Source organism: Alligator sinensis, unplaced genomic scaffold (assembly GCF_000455745.1).
Source record: "Alligator sinensis unplaced genomic scaffold, ASM45574v1 scaffold1596_1, whole genome shotgun sequence".
In the NCBI taxonomy this organism is placed as follows: domain Eukaryota; kingdom Metazoa; phylum Chordata; order Crocodylia; family Alligatoridae; genus Alligator; species Alligator sinensis.
In genome coordinates this window covers 52,414-58,728 of record NW_005843481.1, presented here as the reverse complement: position 1 = coordinate 58,728, position 6,315 = coordinate 52,414, and the positions used below count along the sequence as shown (strand labels likewise).

The 6,315-nt window shown below is 52.2% G+C and overlaps 2 pseudogenes; one reads left to right on the top strand and one right to left on the bottom strand.

Moving 5' to 3' along the window:
• LOC102382707 overlaps positions 1 to 6,315 on the bottom strand; it is a 71,047-nt pseudogene that overhangs the window by 18,849 nt on the left and 45,883 nt on the right.
• LOC102382541 overlaps positions 4,115 to 6,315 on the top strand; it is a 20,467-nt pseudogene continuing 18,266 nt past the window's right edge.

Sequence of the window (6,315 nt, the reverse complement as noted above, 5' to 3'; positions counted from 1 at the left end):
AGGTGTTTAAGTGCTGGCCTCGCTAGAGGAAAAGCTGTATCAACAAAGTTCCGGAGCTGGAAGGGGGGTTACTTGCTGGGCTTGCTGCACATTTCATCACACCTGTCACATAGCTATATAAGGCTGATGGCCACTTGGGTGGGGGTGCTTGCTTTGTGAACAATTGCCAAGCACCACTTTCTGAGCAGAAATAAAGATTAAGTTGGATCCTCCACCCCTGTGTGTTTATTGGCAGAAGCGCACCGGGCACGAACTCATTGTCCTTTGGGGACAACATGACCAGTGTCGCATAGAGGGGGAGGATCACCTCCTTGGACCTGCTTGTTATGCATCTGTAGACACATCACAAGGTGTGGTTAACCTTACTGACCACTTCCTCGCATTGGTGGCTCATGTCCATCGTGGAGTCAACAATGACTCCAAGATCCCTTTCTGCCACCGTGTTGTTGAGAAGAGTGTTCCCAGCCTATAGGTGCGTTGTTGGTTCCTTCTCCCTAGATGCAGCACCTTGCATTTGTCTACATTGAACTCCATCCTATTCTCATCCGCCCACCTCTGCAACCTGACTAGATCTAGTTGGATCCTGTCCCTCCCCTCCAGTTTCCCCACCTTGCCCCACAACATGGTGTCGTCAGCAAATTTAGACAGTGTGCTTTCCACACCCACATCCAGATTGCTCATAAAGAAGTTGAACAGTACAGGCCCCAGGACCGAGCCTTGGGGGGCCCCACTGCCCACATCCCTCCAGGTCGAAAACGACCTGTCCACCACCACTCTCTGGGTGCAATCATGAAGCCAATTTGCCACCCTTCTAACTGTGTAGGTGTCAATGCCAGTCACCTAGTTTTTTGTAAGGTAACATGAATTTTTAGGGGCTCTAGCCCCCAAGGCCCTCCCAGTGCCACCAGCACCACCCCGACACCCTTGTCCAGGGACTTTGTGACCTGATCATAAGAAAGCAGGTTAGTCAGGCAGGAGCTGCCCTCAATGTACCCACATTGATTGCCCCTAAGCATTACCTGCCATGCTGGGCCCCCACAGATGTGCTCCTTGATAATTTTCTCAATGGTCTTCCCAAGACCGAGGTCAGACTAACTGGCTGTGTGAAATTTTGCCACCAGTTTTGTTTCGACGCTGTTTCCACCTATTTTGAAGTCAAAAACAGCAAAATTGAAATGGAACAGATTTAGTTGAAACAGCCTTGAAACAAAATGAGGTAAGTCAAAACGTTTTGCCGTATCAACACTGTTTTGCCGTTTCGCCCATAGGCTATAATGGGGAAGGTTGAAACAGCCTATACCTTTGTCATTTATTGGCCTGATGTAGATGAGACTTGCAGGAGTGGTAACCATTTCTGAGGGCATGAAGCCTGCCAAGTTTCAAGGAGATAGGTGCAGGGGTGTGGGGGAAACTGCATCCCAAATTCTTGAAAGTAAAACTCATGTTGTGTACGCGTAAAGCCGCAGTGGGGTGAAAACTGCAGGGGTGGTGGCCCCTGGTGAGGCTACAAAGCCTGCCAGATTTCAAGGAGATAGGTGCAGGGGTGTAGAGGGAACTCTACCTCAAGCTGCGGACAAGCAAAACTCATGCCATGGGTTACCCCGCACGTGTTCAGGCACAGCGGGGTGAGAGCTGCAGGGATAGTAGCCCCTGCTGCGGCCACGACGCCTGCCAGCTGTCAAGGAGATCAGTGCAGGGTGACTCTGGGTTCTGGGGCCCTGCACCTCTGGCTGCTGACAGGCAAAACTCATGACATGGGTAGCTGACACAGTGTGTGTGTTAAGATGCACCCTCACTCAACTGACACCAAGGCAGAAAGCAGGGCATTTCAAACAATGCTGCCTTCTTTGCAGTTTTTCCATCCCTCCCCGAGAGCACTGGGGTTGGAAGGGACCTCAGGAAAGGATGACAGTCACTGGCCAGCTACACAGTCAATAATGAGAGCACTTCGTCCCCCCCATCCCGCCCCTCCCCTCTTCCCCCTCCGTCTCCTTGCTTTAGTTTCTGTTTCCCTGCAGGCAAGCCCAGTTTGAGCTTTGAAACTCAAAGGGGATCTGGTGGCCGCCTATAAACATGCCAAGGCAGACCAGCAGGCAATGGGAGAGTCCCTGTTCCCCTGAGCACTATGGGGGGTAACAAGGAACAACGGCCATAAGTTGACGGAGAGTAGATTCAGGCTAGACATCAGGAGGCGCTACGTCACAGTCAGGGCAGTCAGGATCTGGAACCAACTTCTAAGGGAAGTGGTGCTCACTCCTACGCGGGGGGGGTCTTCAAAAGGAGGCTCGACAGCCACCTAGCTGGAGGCATTTGACCCCAGTACTCTTTCCTGCCCATGGCAGGGGGTTAGACTAGATGATCTGCGCAGGTCCCTTCTGACACGACCAACTATGAAACTCATAAGGTTTCAAAAATTTTGAAAGGTTTTGACTTGCCTCATGTTGTTTCGAGGCCGTGTCGGAGCTCTCCGTTTCATTTTGATTTCGCTGTTTCAAGCTCAAAACGAGTCGAAACAGTGTTGAAACGAAACTGCCGATGAAATTTTGCACAGCCCTAGTTTCCTCCTCTCCAGACTCAATCCCTCCAGCTCTTCCAGCCCACAGTCCAAACACCACCTCCTTCAGCTCCCTGCTAGAAGCTACGAAGTCAGTGGGATATTTCTGACATGTATATATCTGTCCGGCAGATTTACGTTGGACTTCAGAAAGAACCTCTTCACAGTCAGGGTTGCCAGAATCTGGAATGGGCTTCCAAGGGATGTAGTGCTCTCCACTACCCTGGGGGGCTTCAAGAGGAGACTGGACAAGCACCTGGTTGGGGTCATCTGACCCCAGCGCTCTTTCCTGCCCAGGGCAGGGGATCAGACTTGATAACCTACTGAGGTCCCTTCCCACCATATTATCTGTGAATCATCTGGGATACCGCATAGCTTGGGGGGTAGGTCTGGCATGCAGCATCGACCTGCACTATTTGTCATATTGCTGGAATGGCAATTATAAGAAATAGAAAAGTTACCCCAAAATATTAAAGTGCTAAGAAGAGGTGCCACACTCCCTCAGTTGCAAACTTACCATTTGCTGCTGCTGACACTGTGCTCTGCTCCGCAGTTCTGACCAAGGTGCTGGGTGCAGGGTGTGTGTGTGTGTGTGGTGGAGGTAGCACATACAGAACCGGTGTTGGTGGTGGTATGTTCACAACCAGTAGCAAGGGGTAGTACACGACAGTGTGCATTGGGCAGGTATTGGCTTGCTCCATTTTTTTCGTTCTGTATAAGCACTACAGGAATGTGCCCTGCCTGTGGTGCAGGACAGCGGGATGAAATGCGCTGCCCACTGCCCAGCCAGGACCGCCGTAACATGCCCTGCCTGCATGCAGCTGTGTGAGCAGGGGAGTGGGGCCGAGGTGCAGGACAGGGGGATAGGATGAGCAGGAGCCAAAAAAAACCCAAAACAAAAAGTGCCACCTGGTCAGAAAAGAGGGTGAGTACACATCTTTGAGTGCATTTGTGCTTGCACGCAACGAATCCATAGATATTTACACTTTAACTTCCAGCGAACCATACTAAAGTACATCCGAGCAGTTTTACTTAACATGCTGAAAAGACTTTTAATGTGTCAGGAAATCCTGCTGTGTGCAAACAGACACACAGTTTTAGTGCCATGAAAGGGCAAATATCATGGTGTGTACATGTACCCTTAGGGACTATTTAGAAAAGCTGGACATCTACAAGTCCATGGGGCTGGACAGGATGCACCCGAGGGTGCTGAGGGGGTTTGGTTATGCGATGGCAGAACCACTGACCATCATCTCTGAAAACTCAAGGGGATCAGGAGAGGTCCCGGATGACTGGAAAAGGGCAAAGCTCTAGTGCCCATATTTGAGAAAGGGAAAAAGCAGGATTCAGAGAACTACAGATGGGTTGGCCTCACCTCTGTCGGATTCAGAGAACTACAGATGGGTCGGCCTCAGCTCTGTCCCTGGAAAAAATCATGGAGAAGATCCTCAAGGAATCCATTTCTAAGCACTTGGAGGAGAAGAAGGTGATCAGGAACAGTCAGTGTGGATTCACCAAGTGCAGCCATGCCTGACCAACGTGATTGCCTTGTAGGAGGAGATGACTGTCTCTGTGGATGTGAGGAGGCCAGTGGATGTGGTGTAGCTTGATTTTAGCAAGGCTTTTGATATGGTCCCCCACAACATTCTTGCAGGAAAACTGAGGAAGTACAGGCTGGATGGATGGCCTATATGGTGGACAGAACTAGCTGAAGCACCGGGCTCAGAGGGTAGTAATCAATGGATTGATGTCTTGTTGGCAGCCAGCATCAAGTGGAGTGTCCCAGGGTCAGTCTTTGAGTCAGTTTTGTTTCAGATCTTTATCCATGGCCTAGAGTGATCCCTCAGCAAGTCTGCAGATGACACCAATCTGGGGAAGTAGCAGATATGCTGAAGGGTAGGGCTAGGATTCAGAGTGACCTAGAGAACTTGGAGGATTGGGCAGCTTCCAGACTTGCCTGCTCCTCGAACAATTGGGGAGCTTTTCTGCAGGGCTCCTGCTGAGCCAGTCAGCCCCCAGCCAGTAACAGTGCATGGGACTGCTGCAGGACTTGGCACTTGTCCTTGTTGAACCTCATGAGATGTCTTTTGGCCCAATCACGACTCTGCATAGAAAAGTGAAAAAGCAGGTATTGCTGGGACTGAAACCCAGGATGCACTGCTTACAAGAGAAGTGCTTTAATCAACTAAGCCACAGTACCCACATAAAGGCATTAACCCCTCCACCACACTCCTGTGAAGGGCACTTCCTTGCTTTGTGAATTGTGACAGAAGTGTTTCTCAAAGGCTAAAGAAGTTGGAGGTGGGTGTAGGCAGGTGGGAGTTGAGGTACTGCTCGGCGGGGTCTAGGAGTCACTGTGACTGGAGCTCGCTGGGAAGCGCAGCTGCTGGCACCAAGAAGTCACCTGCACACATGCCAATGCCAATGCCCCGGCAGGCAACAAAATGGGAAAGTTCCTGGCTTGCGGGTTTTGCCCCTGCACTCAGGTCAGGCCATTTAGGGATCAGGAAGGGAATTAAGCCCATGGTCAGATGGGTATGAAGCACTGGCGGTCGCCTTTCTCTGTAGCGGGAGGCATGGCTGTGCTCCTTTGGTCTCTGCAGTGTCTTTCAAGAGCCTGTGCAGCAGCAGAGACACCGACCGCGCTCCTTCCCTGCGTGACTGGTGCCGGGGCGGGCACTGTTGGTGTCTGTGGGTAAGGTGCACTCCTGGGGTGATTGTGTAGTTTTAGGAATAGGTGGGACAGAAATGTGCATGGGAAGGGGGTTTGGATTACGTGTGACCTCTGGAGATGACTTCAAGTCCATCATCTCTCCTTCTTGGATATGGTCCCCAGCAGTTGCATGACTGGACCCTCTTCTTGTTCCCCACAGCCCAGCTCCTGCGTGTGTCTTTGGGTTTGAGGGGAAAAAGCCCACTCCCAGAATGGCCCTCACCTCCCCTCCCCTCCTCATTGATTCCTGCTCCTTTGTGATCGCACAAAGGGGAAAGGGAAACCGTTGCACAGGGAGGCTTGTAATGACCTTTCCTCTTGGAAGGACCACTGATGCAGGTAGATATCTTGGTACTTTTTGCTCCAAGTCGATGCTCAGATTTTAATCACCAAAGGTTGAACTATTTTTTTCCTTTTCCGGCTCATGAATCAATTCCACCCTCGATAGGGCTCAAACTCCAAAACCTAAGTATTACAAACCCACGTTTTGTCGGCTGGGCCACTGGGACTGCTCACATTGCTTAAGGAGAGGCAGAAACGTATTGTGAGATCAGCCAGTTTCTAAACCCTTCCACCTCCCAGCCGCCTGTCAGGGGAGGCAGAGACAGTTTGCTGGTTCCTTGCAGGGATCTTGCTTTTCCGCGCAGTTTATGGTGCTGCCGGGAGCGGTGGAGGATGCCCGGTCTGCTCACACGAGCCAGGCCAGTGTCCTCTCCAGGGTGAGCGGGTCAGCGTGCCGTGCAGGCGGCTGTTGGAGAAGGTGGAGGGAGGTAACACACGCTGCGGGTCAGCTGTTACCAGCTGCGCTTGGTTTCTGCATTGCTCTGTGAAAGGAGCCCTTTGGCCCCGGGTCAGTGCCGTGGCCTACGCTGCCCCGCGAAGCAGGGCACAGGCTTTGCCTCCTGCCTGCGGCACGTGAACAAGCTGCCCCCCCACACCCCGGGAGCATCTCAGCCCCGCCGAGCGCCGGCAGCTGAGGGGGGAGGCTCCTTCCTGGGGCTGGGGCTGGGCGGGCTCCCCTCTTCCAGGGGGTGGCTCTAGGGGGGGG